This window comes from Mytilus edulis, chromosome 11 (genome assembly GCF_963676685.1).
Source record: "Mytilus edulis chromosome 11, xbMytEdul2.2, whole genome shotgun sequence".
Taxonomy (NCBI): Eukaryota; Metazoa; Mollusca; class Bivalvia; order Mytilida; family Mytilidae; genus Mytilus; species Mytilus edulis.
In genome coordinates, this window is record NC_092354.1 from 64,109,196 (window position 1) to 64,129,403 (window position 20,208).

General features: G+C 31.6%; 1 protein-coding gene and 1 long non-coding RNA gene across 2 annotated transcripts in view; both read left to right on the forward strand.

Annotated features, from left to right (window-relative positions):
- Positions 1-8,587: 8,587 nt before the first annotated feature.
- On the forward strand, positions 8,588-11,116 carry LOC139496050 (uncharacterized). The gene is made up of 2 exons (XR_011657536.1): positions 8,588-8,712; positions 10,423-11,116. It is a non-coding gene; the product is annotated as an uncharacterized lncRNA (long non-coding RNA).
- A 2,711-nt stretch (positions 11,117-13,827) lies between these two features.
- Positions 13,828-20,208, forward strand: part of LOC139496051 (E3 ubiquitin-protein ligase MIB2-like) — a 40,792-nt gene continuing 34,411 nt past the window's right edge. Inside the window, exon 1 of the mRNA XM_071284479.1 lies at positions 13,828-13,981. The gene's annotated coding sequence lies outside the window, so the exon portion shown is untranslated. The remainder of the gene's footprint in view (positions 13,982-20,208) is intronic.

Below are 20,208 nucleotides of genomic sequence, written 5' to 3' on the forward strand. Positions count from 1 at the left end.
GTTGTCAATTTTAAAAGAGTATAAACTATACGATATCATATTCTAAATATTTAAGCGACAGCTTATGAAACAACCAAACTACACAAGAAAAAAATTAGGGGGAAGAAAAAATAAAAAATTAAAAACCAATTGTTCAGAGAACAATTGAAGGTCTTTCCACTAGTTAAGATCTATTTTGATATTGAAATATGAAAAATCAATTTAAAATGTTAGTTCCTATGGCCTTATGATGTATTAATATGAATTTAAAGCAAAGGTCAATATCTAAAACATCATATTAACCTATGACCTTGACCTCAATATCAAGGTCTCAAACCAAGGACCTTCATTCAAAAGACCCTAGGTCTTTAACAGGTTTAGTTAATGAGTAATATCACTTTACGTGTAATTCTAAATGAAAGATGGGCAAAAACTCTCATTTATTATCTGCGCACCCTTTCAACCAAAATATACAAGTAAGGACATGTCGCAACTAACAATTTATAAAAAAATATTTGTCGATATGTAATAAGGTATTTGAAAATGAGTGAAAATAAGCAAAAATCAAAATTTAGAATATGACCTTGACCTTTGACCTTGACCCAATTTTCATTTTTTTGGACCAAGGACCCCAAATCAAAAGATCCTAGGCCTCTATCACTTATGGTGTTCCAGTTTAAAATACATTTCAAAATTTCGAATTCAAAAAGGGAAATAACTCTCATATGGAGCGTTCATATTGCTTCGGTCCAAATGAATAGTCTTATCCTAAAGATGTAACTAGCAATTTTGCAAAATCAATTTGTCGTAATCTTTTACGGTTGCGAAGGAGTCGTGGACACAAGGAAAACAGTGTTTGGGGAGATAACTCCTACAAAGAAAAGTATTCGATTACACAGGGTAAATTTCAAAAGCGCATAAACTGTTCGATATCATATACCAAATATCTAAGCGACATATTGCGAAACAAATATTTATCGCAAGAACAAAATTAGGCGGAAGAAAAAAAAATAATCAGAAGAAAAACAATAGGTCTTTCCACAGAAAAGTGGAAATACCTAATTAAAAACCAATTGTTCAGAGAACAATTGAAGTTCTTTCCACCACTTACAATATATTTTTTGTTATGAAAACATTGAAATTAAGTTTAAATGTCAATTCTTATGGCTTTATGATGTATCAATATGAATTTAAAGCAAAGGTCAGAATCTAGAACGTCCAATTTGATTATGACCTTGACCTCAATTCCAAAGTCATAAAGCAAGGACCTCAAATCAAAAGACACTTGCTCTGTAATATGTTTGGTTAATGAGTTGTATCACTTAACACATTATTCTAGATATAAAAGGGCAGAAAACTCTTATTTATGGTCAACGTACCCTTGCAATCAAAACAAAAGTGTTACGACATGTTGCAACTAACAATTTTGTAAAAATAAGATGTCAACATGTTATAAATTTTATGAAAATAAGTGAAAATAAGTGAAAATAAGTGAAAATAAGCCAAAATCAAAATTTATAACTTGACCTTGACCTTTGACCTTGACCTCATTTTCCTTATTTTGGACCAAGGACATCAAATCTAAAGACCCTAGTTCTCTATCACTTATGGTTTACCAGCTAGAAGTGCAATTCACTTATATCAAAAACATAAGGGGGAATAGCTCTAATATGGAGTCTTTTATGGTTACGAAGGAGTACTGGCCACAAGAAAAACAGTGTTTTGGGAGATAACTCTTACAACGTTAAATTTTTAGTTACGCAGTTGTCAGTTTAAAAAGGGTATAAACTATACGATATCATATTCCAAATATCAAAGCGAGATCTTGCGAAACAACAAAACTACGCAAGAAATATTCGAATATCACTGCCAAGGCCATTTGTAAATTTCCAACAATCTATGGCTTCCATGAATAATTTTTTAAACAGATTATTCTATAATGGTATTATTTAAATAAGTTTTTCTATATGAGCTGCACTTTGAATAAAACACCATATTTGTTTGAAGAAAATTGATATTCACCGCGGTGAATCAGAAGTAGTGCATGTAAACTTCTGCTTTTCTATGTTTATTGACGGTTCAAATTGCCAGTTTGATAATCAAAATATATAGGGAAAACATACTGGTAAACCACTGAAAATACAACAAGACCTTAGTCTTTTAATGTCTATAACATTTTTGCAAATTTTTTAAATCTCCATAAATATAGAAGACAAGAAGATTACCCAAAGTACTTTGGTGTCATTTGTATATTTCTAATAACTACTTTTTGCATAACACTTTGACGAATAAGAGAGCATGAAGTTCTAAACATCAACCTGTACCCTTTTATCTGAATTTTCGACGATTTTTACCCGAAAAGTGACAGTTTCAGTCCTACTTAGACATCTAAGATACCATTATTCTACGATATTTTTTGATATGATCTGTATATATATTATATACATTTTAAAATAGCATTGCATTTTAATGAAATTGAAAGACTAGGGATTTTCAACGTCATGTACATTTTGTAAGCGGTCACCGTAGGATTTCACCATACATTTTGAATATCACAGTTGCACTTTGAGTCTTCTGTTAACACAAAGACAAACAGTTAGGATCTGCTTACCCTTCCGGAGCACCTGAGATCACCCCTAGTTTTTGGTGGGGTTCGTGTTGTTTATTCTTTAGTTTTACATTTTGTTTTATATGTTGTGTCATGTGTACTCTTTTTTTTTCTGTTTGTCTTTTTCATTTTTAGCCATGGCTTTGTCAGTTTGTTTTAGATTTATGAGTTTGACTGTCCCTTTGGTATCTTTCGTCCCTCTTTTATGTTAATTCCTTTGGGGTCATTTGTATATTTGACATTACTGAATATTTGCCTATTATTATGAATATTTATGTGCTTTTTTACCTAAATTCTTAACGATGTTTAGCTGAATATCTTAGGTGTTTTGGTTGACTTGTCATACTTATTTAAATTTATATTTTTTATAGATTACTAATTAAAATGTAAGAGCGATCGCTTGTTTTGTTCTATTAATATGATTAACAAAAGTCACTGGGGTAAAGCTGATGACCGTAACTGCATTCACGGTCATCCCAAGATGTCGGATGAAAAATTAGGTCAGTTTCTGTATTGTCTGTTAAAGTGTCTCTATATCATTTTCTTTACAAATCATAAATAAATTGAAACGATGTAAATTTATAAAAGAATCACTCGAAAATCACTAATTACTTCCGAGAAATGTGCATGGAACGGGAAATTCGATTTGAAAAAATCGTTAAGATGACCGTAAATCATAATCAAAATATTTTCAAGATGACCGTAACATAAAACAAGGATGAATGTGATTGGTAAAAAGATGACCGTAACTTGTAAAGGATGACCGTAATTTGTAAAGACTGACTGTAATTTATATAGGACGACCGTAACATTTATAGGATGACCATCAATTCTAAGAAATATCCGTATTGTATTCAAAGCTTTTTTGTTGGGTTTGTCGATCTCAATAGGGGCTCGGTTAGCGGATATAAATATGTTTCATAAATTCTTTTTTTAAACTATAATATAATTGGCCATATTTAGGATTTATAACAATGATAGTAAATTGCATATTTCTCGTAAACAATGAAATATTTATTGATATCGACGTTAAAATTTTAACACAAATTGACAGCGATACGACGAAAATTTGAAGAAACATGAATGTGTCCCTAGTACACGGATGCCTCATCTACACTATCATTTTCTATGTTTAGTGGACTATGAAAATGGGATAAAACTGTAATTTGGCATTAGAATTAAAAAGATCATACCATAGGGAAAATGTGTACTAAGTTTCAATTTTATTTAACTTGAAGCTGGACAAACGGACAAACAAACAGACGAACGGACGAACATACGCACAGACCAGAAAAACATATTGCCAATAAATGGAGCATTAAAAACATTAATAATACATACGAATATTTGATAATCGAGCCCATGTGTATGGTTCCAGAGGAAGCAGATTAAAATCTTTATTTGTCTTGTTATATGCAGGCGGAAACACTTTTGAAATAGAACAAAAGAATCGAAGCTCTGTGTTTATCGAGAAAGCGATAAAAGTTGACTGTAATGTTTGATATAGTAACAAAATTTTAAAAAGTTAATAGAAACAAATAAAACGACAATTTTCTTATTCTAAAAACACCATTTGCATAAGTTTTCAATGTATTTATTACATAGTAATGCAAAACAATAAGATATCAAGTCGACGACATGGTTCTTATCGGGGCCTTTTATAGCTGACTATGCGGTATGGGCTTTGCTCATTGTTGAAGGCCTTACGGTTACCTATAGTTGTTAATGTTTGTGTCATTTTGGTCTTGTCTGGATAGCTGTCTCATTGGCAATAATACCACATCTTCTTTTTTATATATAGTATTTATAAGTTTGATGTAGAAAATGCATAACCTCCAATTTTTTTTATCACGGACGGAGAACATATCAATCCTTTAGTTCAGAAATTTTCGTGTCTGCCCTTCCATTATGTGAATCAAGAAAAAATTCCCCAAAACAGGTAACGATTGTATCAAAAAGAGAAAAATCGAGTGCACCTTTTTATGTTAGGGCATGTTTGGGGTGTATATTTTGTCTTTAAAACGTACAAAGCAAGAGTATTTTATATAGCATCTCGCTTCAGATTCTATCATTATTATATATCAAAGCTACAGGTTGACTTTATGACGTAAAAAAATAACAGTACAAAAAGATGAAATATATGGGTCAATTGAGATACCTATCTAATGAATCACAAAAACAGAGTAGGTGTGTTCGAATCGCTATTTTTTTTCTCTAAAAGTACTTGACGACAGTCTTTTAATTTGGATGATGAAAATGGATATCTTCGAAAAAATATGATTTTCTTGTGTGTGATAACTAGAGTTTATAATCTTCAACCACTGAAAATGTTTAGTCTGCCCTTCCACGAAATATTTAATTAGAATTTTTTTAAATGCTTAAGAATTTCAAAAATTCCATCTGACATCCAAACAGACAATATTTTTAAGTTGAATCAATGCAGACAAGCTCATTAACTAATGCTCATTAGCTAGTAGATACATTTGTCTTTTAAAATATAACTGACATATAACGATCGATCGTAATGGTGCTATGTGGATAAATTTATCAGTTTTCAAGATCAAAATTGGCAAAACGTCATCCCTACAATGGCTTCCATTTCTACGATTGTGAGCATGAACTGGCGTAATGGGGAGATACTTTTGAAGAAGTAGAATCCTGACTGTATGAATAACATTTTTGTATATATATACAAATTGACAACGTTCCGCCTTGTGATACGCTTTTCGTACAATACTATTTTAACTTCACTAGTTTATTCGAATGATATTTTCAAAATATTTCTGTTATTTTATTTGCACGACAAAATGAAAGACGATATAATATCAATGGGTGTACATGCAATTTTTTGGCATTTTAAAAAATGTGTATTTATTATATGTCATTAAAAGGAATCCCAGAAACAAAAAAAAAATCTTCTGTCGAGCAGTTGAAGGCTGTGTACCGCATTTTTTTCATTATGCTTGTAAGGTGTCATTTTATCGCGCTTTTGCATGTTTTCCCTTCCTGTTCATTTGCATGTCTTTTGGCATATTCATTTTAAAAATTGAACCCTCTACTGTAAAAAAGATACATATGGTAATCTTTGCATTTGAAGCACGTCTTATTTTCTTCTACCTATAGGATAAAACTCTCATATTAATATGTGTATACCAACACGATTAATCATTTGATACAAAAAGATAGTTATATAAATACGGATATTTCTTAGAATTGAGGGTCATCCTTTAAAAGTTACGGTCATCATTTACAAATTACGGTCATCTTAAAAGCAGTTACGGTCAGCCTTGTTATGAATCGCTGATTCTGTTACGGTCATCTCGATTGTGATTTACGGTCATCTTGGCGATTGCATTTTGTTGATAACATTTTATATGCGATTTACACAAAGGGTAATATTTGTGGTGAAAAGGATTTCTTTCATATTGGTTTACGCCTTACGATTATAAAGCTATCCGGCTTTTATTATTATCGAATATTCATTTTTTTATTATCATTTTCACCTATGATATTTAAATTTCTAACCGACTAATCTAGCAGTCGGTTAAATATTCTAGTATCGAATAACGAACAACGAATGGGCCTTTAACGCCACGTCCATATCAATTATTTAAAAGTTGACGATTTTTTTTATGTAATAAAAAATTTCTATAGATACGCGTTAACTTGAAATTTCAAGAATATAGCATTTATATACGTCTTTTTGTACTTTTGTGCGGTTGTAAAAATATGACCAGTGATAACATGTTAAGTATATAAAACGTCGAACATAATTGTATAACAATCTTTTCCTACTGGAGCAAAAAGTTCTGACATTCTGTTTTGTTGTTTAAGATTAAGATCAAGATAAAGGCAATTTCTAAACGGCCGTACAAAAACGTCTAAAATAAACTGCATGGAAATTAATTAGTCTCGCGTTAGTCAATCTCGATCTTGTTTCATATTTACTCTAAAATATAAAAACATTCAATTGATTTAAGATTTATTGCATCGAAATAAATACACTACACCTTTTTAACGACTTTAAACTTCAAAATTTAAATGACTCCTTGATAATTATCTTTGTACATGAATTATTAACTAAAGTGTTTTTCAAATATTATCAAGGGATATTACTTCCTTATTAACCTATTTTGTTTTTGTAAAAAAAGGTTGAATATTTGTTACGCAGACCCATGTATGACCACCTGCTTTAATTTTGAATTGTTCGTAACATCAAATGACCTAATATTGTAATGCAAGTATTTCACAATTCAATATATTTATCATTTAAAGTTGAATAAATATATTATATGTACCAAATTTTACTGAGTTTATTTGAAATTTCAATTGATGACTTTTTTCAAATTTTTTTTTATAGTAAATTAATTACCAATACTTAAATGAAAAGTATTGACAGTTATTAAAATAATACATAAGCTAGTTCACTAAAGAAATAAAACTCATATCTTTTAATTTATTTATTATCTTTTTTAATAATTAATTTGAATGTTTTTAATGATCATGTTCTTTTTTGTTTTTTTTCTGATCATATCTCCTTCAAAATTAATTTTAGTAAATGTGTTCCTGCTCCTTTTCATACGATATAACGACGAAAGTAAGATTGTATGAATAGGAAAAAGAATACACCAATGTCATGAAATAAGTGGAAATAAAAAGAATTTTGATTCTGAAAAAATAAGTTAGACACAGAAAACAGGAAAAAAAATTATGCCCCAATCGCATTAGCTTTCACTTCGACTTGAAATGACTCTTAACGAATGCAAAATAACAGATACCAAGATTTAGACAATAAGTAAAACCTAACGAATTCAGATAGTAACTTGTGCAGTTTTTTGTTCAGAGAATGAGTTATCTGTTCCTGCAAAGCAAGATAGAACTTTTCGAGAGAAAAAAAACCTGATATGGTCTTAATACTCGTATTGTCTGGTCGATTATTAAACAAAAGAGTAGTAAACTTATATGGTCCGACCATACTCAGACCATATCAGTATACTGATTTGGCCATGGCCATACACATATGGTCTAAATATTCATAGTGTCTGGAACATCATCAAACTCCAGTCAAGACGTCATACATATATGAATACATATTATTAGCTGAATGGTCACAGTTATGTGATCCGTATTCTATAAAAAAAAAAAAAATACATCATGCAAACTTTTTATTCAATACACTGTTTTCATAATTATAACGAATTCAACTATAAAAATGCATTGCTTTTTATGAATTTGTTTTATACGTTTCTAAACGCGTCAATTGCAATATCATAGGAAATAATATATGTTTGCCTCCAACTCACACCAATTGTAAGCTTCAACTATTCGAACCACCTGTCGAAAAAGTTATATACTCAGTAGTCAAAAATTGGTATTTGAAAAAAAGTTTTTTTACAAAAGGAAAAAAGGGTTGGACGTGAAATGCATGAAGGTGTTTGTTACATTCTACTGCACTACGAGTTGCTTCCGTTTTATAAATTATTGTCCCATTTTAGTATATATTGACACCATTTCTTCACGTCAGTCCAATATTTCTCAGTTTGGATATATGTCAGTTTATTTTGACTCCATTTTTTAATACTTAGTTTTCACACAAGATGGTTTAGATGTTTACTTGTTGAGCGTAGATTATTTTAGATTATAAAACTAGATTTGAAGTTTCTGTAAACTGAAACTTTTTTATGTTGACAATTTAAAGAAATGAGGACGATAAAGTGTAATTTAAACACATTGTATTCAAATGAATTGGTCAGATAATAAAAACCTTGAACTCATCGCTCGACTGAAAAACAAAAGACCAGTGAAGCAAAAATCTGTCAACAAAATACGAGAATGAGATCTTTGATTTAAACAAAAATAAATTCTATATCTTTTGACACCAAAGAGAGAAATATGGGTTAAAAACCGAGTTGTTTATTGAGATCTGAATAATTAAAAATGTTTTGTCAGCGACTTATTTTTAATGTATTTCGAAATAATTTTAGTTATTTTGAAAAAAGTAAACTAGGGTGAATGTTTTATGAACGTTTTTGATTGGTCAATTTGAGAAAGTAATTCTTGTATAAATGCCAGTTTTCTTCACTTTAAAATTATTGCCAGAGGTATTCAGAAAACAGATACAAAATGTAAGTTTTTTTTATTTTAAATTAATTGATCTGATAGCTTCTTTTAATTTACTTGAATTTTCGTATTACCTTTACTCTTTACGTGTTTCAAGTTGAAATAGTGGATATATTTAACAATGTATTGTCAATAAAGGGAATTTGAGATGAAGAAAAAGGATTTACCTACATGCATTTAAAAAAAATAAGTTTCAATTATTAATGTTTGTTGCTAAACATTTTTTATGCGGTACATTTTGTCGGACGTGTGTTGTAGGACGTAGTGTTATTAGGCGAAGCAAGATCTTTGAAAAATCATAAAATAAAATAGAAAATTTGTTTTAATATTGATTCAGAAAAAAAATCAGTTTTATATAATCATTTTGATTACATTTTTTAACATTTAAATTTTGGTAAAAGAAATGTTCCTGTCACATTGCTATTGTAAATAATATGAGGCAAGAATTATCTGTGAATGGAGACGAAGTCTATGATTTCTTTTTTAAATCAACAATGTTAAAAAAGAGAAACGGAAATACCGTAACGTTTCCGATTTTGGTTCTGTTGTTAGGGACTTTAAAGTTATTTAAGTTGTGACGTCATATTCAATGTAAATAAAGAAACGCTGTCATCAGGTAACGTTTTTTTAATAAGAATTTTTTTTTCTTCAAATGAATTAGTATAAGTTCCTTTCTTTACATATACATATTCATATACATTTTATTCAGTCACATGTAAACAAGACCGGAAACGGAAGTATATTTCTGCGCCGATCCGGAAATTCAAAAACGCGACAAAAAAATATTGAACGATTTTGAGTTCATTAGTACAATGAAAAATTCGGGAAATTTTCCCGATTTTTTTTTTTTTTTTTTTTTTTTTAATGGAATTTTCTACTGTAATAGGGGACTGTACAATTTGTGTGGGTATAATCTTTAACACTGATAAAAAGAATAATAATTTCAAGTGTAATACCTGCGGCACCACCCTTTAAGCTTTATTAACGTTATTTCCATCCTTTGCCATGTAAACTGTGTTTTTTTCCAAAACATGATTGCGTTTACAAATATCAATTAAAAACAATATTGACTTTAATATCGCAGTGAAACAAATTTGGCGACCTTAAGAAGGCATTTTTACAAGCTCGTGTTTTTAAAATGTTTTATATGTAATGGTAATTAATAAAAAGAGATTCGATGTGCACATAAGCCAATGAGACAACACTTTACAAGAGAAAAAAAACAGTTAAATACTTTACATATATCTCTTAACCCGAATTATTATAACAGATGTATTGATATTCCTTTATATTACGGATTACAAATGAGTCGAGTTTTGTGACTGGATAACAACACAGAGATGTCAGTATATATTCAGGAAACTGCCGGGGTATATACGACGTCCCCCCCCATTGGAACATCAACAATGTCATCATAACACCTTTTACTATGTTATGTAGATTGTACAAGGTAGAACGATAGGGAATTGCCACTGTAAACAATGCCACGGGAAAACATTTTGCCTTGCAACAAATTGAGCATTTGGAACCCTTTAAGTGTAGGTCTTTAACATGCAGAGAATGTGACATTCTATGTACAAAAGGTCTCAAATTTAAAAATACATCCCAGAATATACATATTAAGAAACGTACCTGTCACTTTTGATAAAACAAATTTAAGGTTTATCAAAAAAATAAACAGCATGTAATCTAATGAAAAATATGTTATTTTTTAGGATGAAATCGATGTTGTTCTTTTTGTTGGTCAGCGTTTACAGCTGTGTCCATGCAAGTCCTGGGTCGGATTTTCTAGGAATTCTCGCTTGGACAAATGAAGTTGACCTTGAAACAGTTCACACTCGCGAAGAAGCATGCCAAGTCAAAGAAGGTACAGATTTCAACTATGAAGGTTGCATAAACGCTGTTATTGATAAGGTTTGTTCCGGAAATTGTAACGGAAGAGGTCGGGATGTTGTTTCAGCTGTTATCTGGCAAGCCGTGTTGCAAACATCGCCTTTCGAATTTTGTAAAGAAGCAGAAGAATACTGGGGTTGCGTATGGCTGTTATCTGAATCAAATGATTGCAAGGACAAACGATCATTTGGTATCAAAAAGTCTTCTGGATCAGGACACGATCTTCCACAGCTACCACCAAAGCCCAGTGAGAAGAGGAGCTTGAATTTCGACAACTTGAAAAATATTCTCAAGTCAAACAGAGGTAGAAGTGGTTTATTAAAGAAAATGCTGAATATCAAAAAATAACATTGACGAGACTATGATGGACCCTGACGACCTATATACTGTGACACGGACAATGCTTATATTGATTGTAATAACATTTTTGGGGACATTTTGAAGGGGACTACAAAAATACGGGGCTACTTTTTATAACTGTTTGTTTTTTTTAAATTAAAATGAAATAGTTTTAAAGACATTTGTTTAATTTAATGTTTTTTTATAGTTGAGAGAACATGTATTTTTAATTTTGATGAAAAGCTACAACAAACACACAAAAAAGCTACAACAAACACACAAAAAAGCTACAACAAACACACAAAATGTTAAAGAAATCATGAGCGTAGAAACGAACAAAATCGATTGGTTATCTAAATGAGATGTGTATAATTATAACCTTGAGTATCATTTAACAATTGAAAGAGGTAATATGACCTTTTCTTCAAAGTTTAACTGATGCCTGATACAAAAACTGTTAATTTCATATTTACTGAACAAAAAATAAATGAATGAAAACATAAAGCTGAGAACTCGAGGTCATATAGATTTCTTCTGGTACAATGCCATGTATTCTTCTTTTTAGGGTTTTAGTGAGATAGTTCAGAAAAACTACACCTATAATTGTTCATCTTGTACACAGCTGAGTATAATTATGTGACAGTTATAGGTTGTTGTACAAAACATGAGTATATGAGTATTAATTGGACTTAAGGCAATATCTACAGCCATTCACTACATGCAGCATTAGCGTATAACCAGTTTTAACGTATATCCAGTTGTTGGCATGATACTGGTTATATTCATCTCATATATCTCATGATACTATGATACTTAATCCCTAACGGAATGGCTTGGTATTCATATGATGAAGACATAATCTCTTAATCAGTTTAATTGTGGTCTGGAGCTGGCATGTCAGTAACATCTTGTAGTCCTATACATCATTGTTATCTTGTTTAGTTTCTCTTGTTACCTATTCTGAAATCGGACTCGGACTTCTTTTAAAATGAATTTTACCGTGCGTATTGCTGTGTTTTTTTTACACTGGCTAGAGGTATAGGGGTGGCATCTCAAATTTTGTTTTTAACCCCGCCGCATTTTTGGTGTCTGTTCAAAGTCGCAGGACTCTGGCCTTTGATAGTCTTGTATAATTTTTATTTTATATATATATATATATATATATATATATATATATATATATATATATATATATATATATATATATATATATATCGGAGTACGTTTTCACTCAACTAGTAGTCAAATATTGTCAGTTTTGGTTGATGTTGTCAAATATGGTCAGTTTTGATTGATGCAGACAAATAATTTTGTTACATGAGTCAGTCTGAGGTATGAAAACTACTGTTATTTTTTTCTGATGCGATATTTTGAATAAAAATAGGAAATGCTGGCACTCTCAATTGATGCGAGAAAAAAAATTGTGGTCATTGATTTCAAATATTGCAGTTATTTATATACTTCAGTCCCTCTTGACCTAAAAATATAACTGAATTACTGTGCAGCTATTTAGATTTACATTAAAAAAAAGCAAATATGGTAAGTTTTGGTTGAAGCGGTCAAAAGATTTTATTACACAACTCAGTCTGAAGTATGAAAACTACTGATATTTGTTTATGATTCAATATTTTGAATAAAAAGAGGACATGCTCATTTGCGGATCAAGGGGTGGGTCCAGGAGTTGGAACCCCCTTTTGTTTACGATCAATGCATTTGAATGGATCATATTGTTGGAACCTTTCTTTACTCATGGTTGGAACCCCCACCCCTTTTTTTAAATGGCTGGATCTGCCCCTGCATGCTGGCATTATAAATTGGTGCGAACAAAATTGTTTTCCAATATTGCTGTAACTTGTATATTACAGTCCCTCTTGGCCTAAAATTAAATCTGAAGTCCTGTGCAGCTATATAGATTTGCAGAAAGAAAGAGCAAAGAATGTCAGTTTAGATTGATGCGGTTAAAAGATTTGTGTTAAACAGGTCCGTCCAAGATATGAAAACTACTCTTAAACAGATATTACATTTGGTTAATGAGGTCAGATAATTTTGTTATGTGATACGGAATAACAAATGATAATTATCAAATAATAATGCCCCCCCCCCATAATACTAACGGCCTAATGTATGGACAAAAAATGAAAGAAAAACAAAAAATTTCTGTGACACATCAACAAAAGAAAATCACTGAATTACTGTGCTCATGACTTGAGACAGGCACATACATGCAGATATGGCGGGGTTAAACATGTTCTCTTGCCGATTATAAATCTGAAATAAAACCGGCAAAATAACAAAACTCTACTATTAATCGCTATTTTGTCGAAGCCTTTATATTTAGACAAAGATTTCTTAAAACGTATAAATCAATTCTAGCCGTAGAATTTATAAATCAATTCTAGCCGTAGAATTTATAAATCAATTTTAGCCGTAGAATTTATAGATCAATTGTAGCCGTAGAATTTAAAAATCAATTCTAGTGGTAGAATTTGACATCAATTGTAACCGTAGAACAGTTCTAGAAGTAAAACTGACCAAAGATTTGGTCAGTTCTCGCTAGAATTGTCTAAAACTGTTCTAGGGTAGAACTGTTAGGATGAGTTCTAGGTAGAACTGTCCAAATTAGTTCTAGGTAGAACTGACCAAATCAGTTCTAGGTTAGAACTGTTCTAGCTAGAACTGACTAAAAGGTGTCAGGCTGACAGTTCTACGTACTGTCCTAGAACAGTTCTCCTGACAGATTTAATGACAGGTTAGAAGTGATCTCCACTGTACGCATTTCACGTTTTAATAAAGTAAACTTAATATTTACAAATAATCTGTGAAATAATTTAAATAAAAAGTCGTTCAAAAGTCTAACATTGAATAATTTAAATACCTTCAACAATTTTAATCGATATCATTTACTTTAGTATATCCGTTCATTGATTCATACATTTGATTTTTGGATCTCTGCCATTTCACTTCCTTTAAAAATTCCAAAAAAACACTAGAGCTTCCACGAAAAGTATCTCTAGTTTCGTTTTTATCAAACGAAGACGTTCGGTAAGTCATTTTTAAAGGTTATTGGCGTTATTTTCTTCTACTTAATATACTTTTTTTCAATTGCAATTTCCTTACAATATTAAAAGTGGAATTCACCATTTACTTTTAAATTCCTGCGTTTATATATATCTTTTCTGAACCCAACTTAAATTTGATAACTTTTGAAATATAATATGTAAAAAGTCACTAACAGCGGGAACTCTTTTGACTTAGAGCACCAACATTATTAGGCTCATGCACGTATGCATCTCAGTATATCTCCATCATACTAGTATACTGTTTGTGATAGGTAAAACAATGCATTTACAAATGTTTTTTTAAACATGTAACAGTTTATTCTCCGGAGGGTTAAATTGTTATTTGAAAGAGCCCGTGTTTTGTCTATATATATTGGTGTAGTGTTTTGCTGACATCAATTTTTTTCTTCTTATATGTTTTATCCTTCTGTAAATTGTGTTAGATATTTCTCCGACTGACTGGATAAACCCTCTGATATCTACGTGTGTACAACTCCGGATTATGTTCACAACACAAATTAATAATTTTGTCGACATGCTTAAGATAATGGTTCTGAATCAACACTGGCTAAACGAAATTATCTTACCACCTTTACATTTCTAAGAATATAATTGGTTAAGAGCAACCGCGTGGAGACCGTGTATATTTCATATGAGGTTAGTAGGTGTGGTTTATTTCAATACACAGTGTAACTTCCCTTTACGAGAACAACACGGTGTTGAGGGAAAATCTGAACGGTTTCAACAGAAGAAGAAATTGATATGAATGATTGAAATAGATTCATTAATTAGATATAGGAAGATGTGGTATGAGTGCCAATGAGACAACTCCCCATTAAACACATTTAAAGCTAATCAATGTGTATTGTTGACATTTTTTGTATAGACAAGTGACATTAAGTTCTAAAATATAGATGACTTGATTATTTTGATAGGTTATTAGTCTAAATACCACATGGTAAGATAGTCCGTTGCATTTACATGACCGCTCCCTCCCGCCCCACTTTTTGCATTAGAGTTTCTTAAAAATATTACGGAATTTATTAATCTCTATTTCTTATGGTAAAAATATTTCTGAATATTCGTTCCATACGGCGGTCGATGATGATACGGCGGGATTGCCTCCAAAAGTATCAATGCAGTTATATACGCAGGTACAATTTGTAATATCTTTTGTGTTTTGACACAGTCCCCACATTTAAAGTGTAATTTGTCAACCTCAGCGTCGTGAATATACCTTTTTGTAACATGTCTATTAGTAACGTAATACGATATATAAGTATATGGTTGAATAACGAACGGATCACATATGAATCATACTCAATCTGCATGGATTTGCTGACACCATATTTTTTGTATTAGGTCACTGGTACACTATGTAACTAATAATATGTGTCCACAAGTAGACCTTTTCAACATCTCTCGACACCTACATTTGAGAACGACTACGACAGGTAAAATGTTTGGGGTCGTCTCAAAAATAAAAAATAAATGAAAAGAAAAATTATGGTCTTTAAGTCACATTTCATCTTTTTGGACGTTGAGCTTCTAGCTGTCCTGGTGGAATTTGGAAAATGAAAAAAACAAACTTAAGAATGTTAAGTTGTAGTTGATATTTAATTAAACAATATGTTATGTCTGTTGACAAGGGCGGCACTTGTTTACACAATGTCTGTTAGTTTTGGCCTTGTGTGCCTTCAAGATCTACTGAATACTTTGTATATTTTCAATTCACCAATTTGGTGTTCCACTTGAATTCTGTATTTACCAATCACGCGATTAAATTTTCTGCTCTTTCTCTCAAAGGTTATGGCTTACGATTATTTGAGGTGTTACAGTAACTAAAGGATGACGATTTTGATAAATTTTGTCTCTAAGGAGAACACAGTCCTCAGGGAAACGCAGCTGATTATTTCTCCCTATTTTGATTGAAAACCTCCCTTATGCATGGTCATAGATGAGATACAAAAAAAATAAGTACGAAAAAACTTGAAAAAGGTACAAAACTTTGTTCCGGAAATTGGATATAGAGAAATAAATTCTGACCCGATGAAAATAAAAACAAAATATAGCAATGACAGTGTATAAATAAAATCAACGAAATTTGATCAACTTCTAGTAAGAAACCTAAAAGTCATTTTTAGGAACAGGAGAAGGACACTATCATGACGAAGGGACAAGGTATGTTGTTTTCGGGACATCAGCCGTTGGTCTCCAAACCCCTGCTTAGCACTGTCCATTTTGATTTTGCAATGTCAATAAGCTCTATAGTATAAACTAACAACTTGAAATATAAATTCCATACGAAGGTATGTAAAAAAATGCACTGCTTAAGATGTTGTAACATTAAAACGAGAAGTCAATTATATTTTTTTCAAAATTTATCATGAAAAACATCAACTCTAACAATATCTTGAAGCGGAGAAGTCCGCCATTGATAAAAAAAAAATTAGATTTGATATTTTCCTAAGACCTTCAAAATCAACATGTGTAATTATCCCACCAGAAATTGAATATGTACATCAACTAAGGTGAAGATCTGTTGAAAAATACCAATTTGGTAGTGTTCACAAGTGTGATACGGACGTACGGACAGTCCAGTAATTAATTTTCGTAAATTTTGGACAATTTAATAAAAGCTTCTACACCAACAAATTAATCGTTATTTACATGCGGCAAATATTTGGTAAAAGACTCATATAATCATAAAATTGAAGAGAAAGCGGATTAGGATGCAGAATGGGTGCTGTATTTGTTTTAATCAATTCAACATGAAATATCGTGTAAATACATACAAAATAAGAATATTATATGACAGAGACATATATTCATTTATTTATTTGGTTCACATATATTCTGAAGCTATATAGTCAAGACAGTATATAACCGTCAATCCAATATGTTACGTATTGATAATCATGATGGTTTTTGTCTTTGAGACGACCCATCCATTTTACCTGTAAACTGTAGGTGTCATTAGTCGGTGTCGAGAGATATTGAAAAGGTTTAGTATTGCATCTTGATCAAGTGAGTATTGAACCGTTCTTCCCACTATTCTTAAGAGTTTTTATATCATAAAATACATATAAGGTTATAATTCTTTTTTGTAACTTATTTGTCCAACGCAAAGCTATATTAGTATATTTTAGTAATGTTGAAAAAAAGAAAATGAAGCATTTCCTACATTCCAAAGATAAAATTTTTGGATACTTAAATTAAACCTTTATTTCTTGCCATGCTTATAATTACAGTCATTTGTCGTTGGTTGTATTTTTTTTTTTTTTTTACAAAAGTAGAGTATATATATTAAAGTCGCATCATTCTGCCAACACTGTGCTGATTAAAATGCGTTGTTTTGAATATAAATTTAAAAGACATCTATACAAATTTAAATAAATAGCTTATATATTTTTTCGTCGTGTGGTTAATGTTAATTAAACAAACATATTCAACTTGTTTTCTACACAAAGAAAATTGTGTATTATCTTTATCGTGATCATTTCATTTGACATTTTAATCGATCTTTTTTGTTCTAAATAGATATCAGATAAAAAGCATATTGTTAAATAAACTTTAAATTACAATTTTATAGTGGCCGGATATTTTGTTATTATTGTGTTTATAGCTGCCATCCAAAATATCCTTTGTTCAGAATTAAAGATCAGCAAATAAAATTATTATAACATAATTGTCTGAAATTTAATATTCGTTAAAGTATACACAATTTCGTCTTAAATGTCTATCTCTTTCCTCATTCATCAAGTGTAACTTCGTGTCTCTACCTTAAAATGAAATAACTAATCCGAGGTTCACAAATTGCCGATTATTGCTCCCGTTTGAGATCAAACAGTGATAAAACACTAAAGTAAAAAAGTCGGATTACTATCCTCAATTATTTGGAATATCCTATCATTGTCTAAACGCAGCCGAATAAGTTCGTACACAGATGCCTACGGGTCGGGAATGGTCCTGATAGTTCGACGAAGCACCCCGACATTCAGGTGCGTCCCGTAACATTCGGGGAAACTCAGCCGATTTTGTCTAGTCGGATTACAAGCGTGACTATGTCGTGACAGATTAGACTGTATCGGATCAAAATCCTAACATTGTTCTGTGTTTTCTGGACGGTGTCCTCTGGCATGGGAATGATCTGGAGGAATTTTTCATTGCTGTTTTTCTACCGATTGAGTCCATCTTGTCGATTGCGAACCGTCTTTGCCGATTCCGTTCTGGAATTGTCCTGTTATTAATACGAAATTCGTCAATGATACCCCTGTCAGAGTCCCGACAATTACAGAATACAATATGACTGAGACCAGACAAAGACGTTTGCAATATGCGATAGGGCGGACCGTGATAGGATTACGTTCCGACAGTACCTGATCATCCCGAGTATGCCGACAGTTTTTTGAACGGATAACTTCCGTCGGTGTCGGTGCACTGTCTGGTCACTGTCGGATTACATTCGGTAGAATCGGGACGCAGTTGTGACAGACTCAGTCGAATTTAACCATGCGAAAGATACAAATCGAACTAGAAGCGGATTGAAAACGGGATTATCCGGACAAATTCGCTTGGAAACGGTTGAATATCGTCGCTTCCTGAACAATATCTGATTGTTGTCGTGATTAAAATATTTTTTTTACAAATTTGATTTAAATTTGAATTTCCATCCACGATTCACAGGATCTTGATCAGATTTTTGACAAATTTTAATCGGGAATGGTCCTGTCAAGGACGGCAGTAAAAATCGTGAATGTGTGACCCCAGCTTAATGTACCATGAACAACAGTCATACTAACGTTAACGCAAGCACTTAAGTATTTAAAAAGCATCGTTACAAACTTAGCCACATAAACGGGAACTTTTCTGCAGGTTTGAAAATCACAATTTCTGCATTTGATTAGAATTAATAACGTCTAAACTATTTTTTTTATATATTTTTTACCTTTTTTATCTCATCTACTGATACATTTGTCTTTCTCTTACCAAACTAATAAGAATGCCTTTGGAGCCAAGGGGGTCGAAGAAGTTGTTTATCTACTCTGTGAAAATTGTATTTGTTTCCAATTTGTAATGTGGTTGGTTATAACTCATGGCTTCCATTAACAAGAAAAACTGGCCACCACAAATTCAACAATAGCGATAATGTGCAAATGAAAACCAACAACTAATCAATTTAAATGATTTTATTAACTTTAAGTGTTTTGGATTGTGTGAACTACTTTAAATATATCGGCAGGGGCCTTGTTGGCCGATATTTGAGCTACTGTATCACTAACCTGTCAACACCTAGCTAGGTTGCGAGTTCGAGTCTTCATGTGGCAGGTGCGTTATACTCCAATCTTAATTGACAAGGATTGCAAGTCTTCCTACCGATGGTCGATGGTTTTCACCGGGGACTGTAGTTGGTCCATAAAATAAATACTGGTCTCCACGATGTAGCCAACAATGGTGAAAGTGACCGTAAACCTGTTTATCAATCAATCAATCAATCAGTGAACCAACCATTTAACATGTGGGGTACTTCACGTGTACTTGCATGCATAGATACAAATAGTCCCGCTAATATTGTTTTTATTAGTTTTGTTAGCACATACTTACAACTTCTCGTCCAATCAAATTGCTTGAATTTGCCTTCTAATTTTCATAGTACATACTTTTTCCGTGTACTAAGTAACTGTACTAAGTAACTACGCATGAATGACCACAAGGGTAAGATTTCATTGTATTATAATCAAGATATTAGAACAAAAATTGCTACTGGCTATTTTGAAATAAATGATGTGTTCCAAATTTAACTAAATAGTTTGTAATTAGTTTTCAAACAGATTTGTAACATCCTACTAATCAATCTTTTGATCTAAATTTTGTTTTGACAATTAAAAAAGTTTCTTTCATTTAAATAGAGAGTAATAATAATGGTGCTTCATACCTTGATTAAAGTACAACTCAATCTAAAATTTGTAATCATTTATCTTCCATGCAATTACTTTGTACACAAAAAGAGTCAACCATGAATCTTTTGAAGGGAAATTATTAATAAAGCAATTTGATATATTTAGTCATAAATTGGTCGATAGTTGGTTGCCAAATGTCCAGTGACAAATATTTCATGCATATAAACTATCCACTAGACTACCTATGGGTACATACCAGGGGCAGATCCAGCCATTTCAAAAAGGTGTTTCAATCGAAGATGTGGGAGGT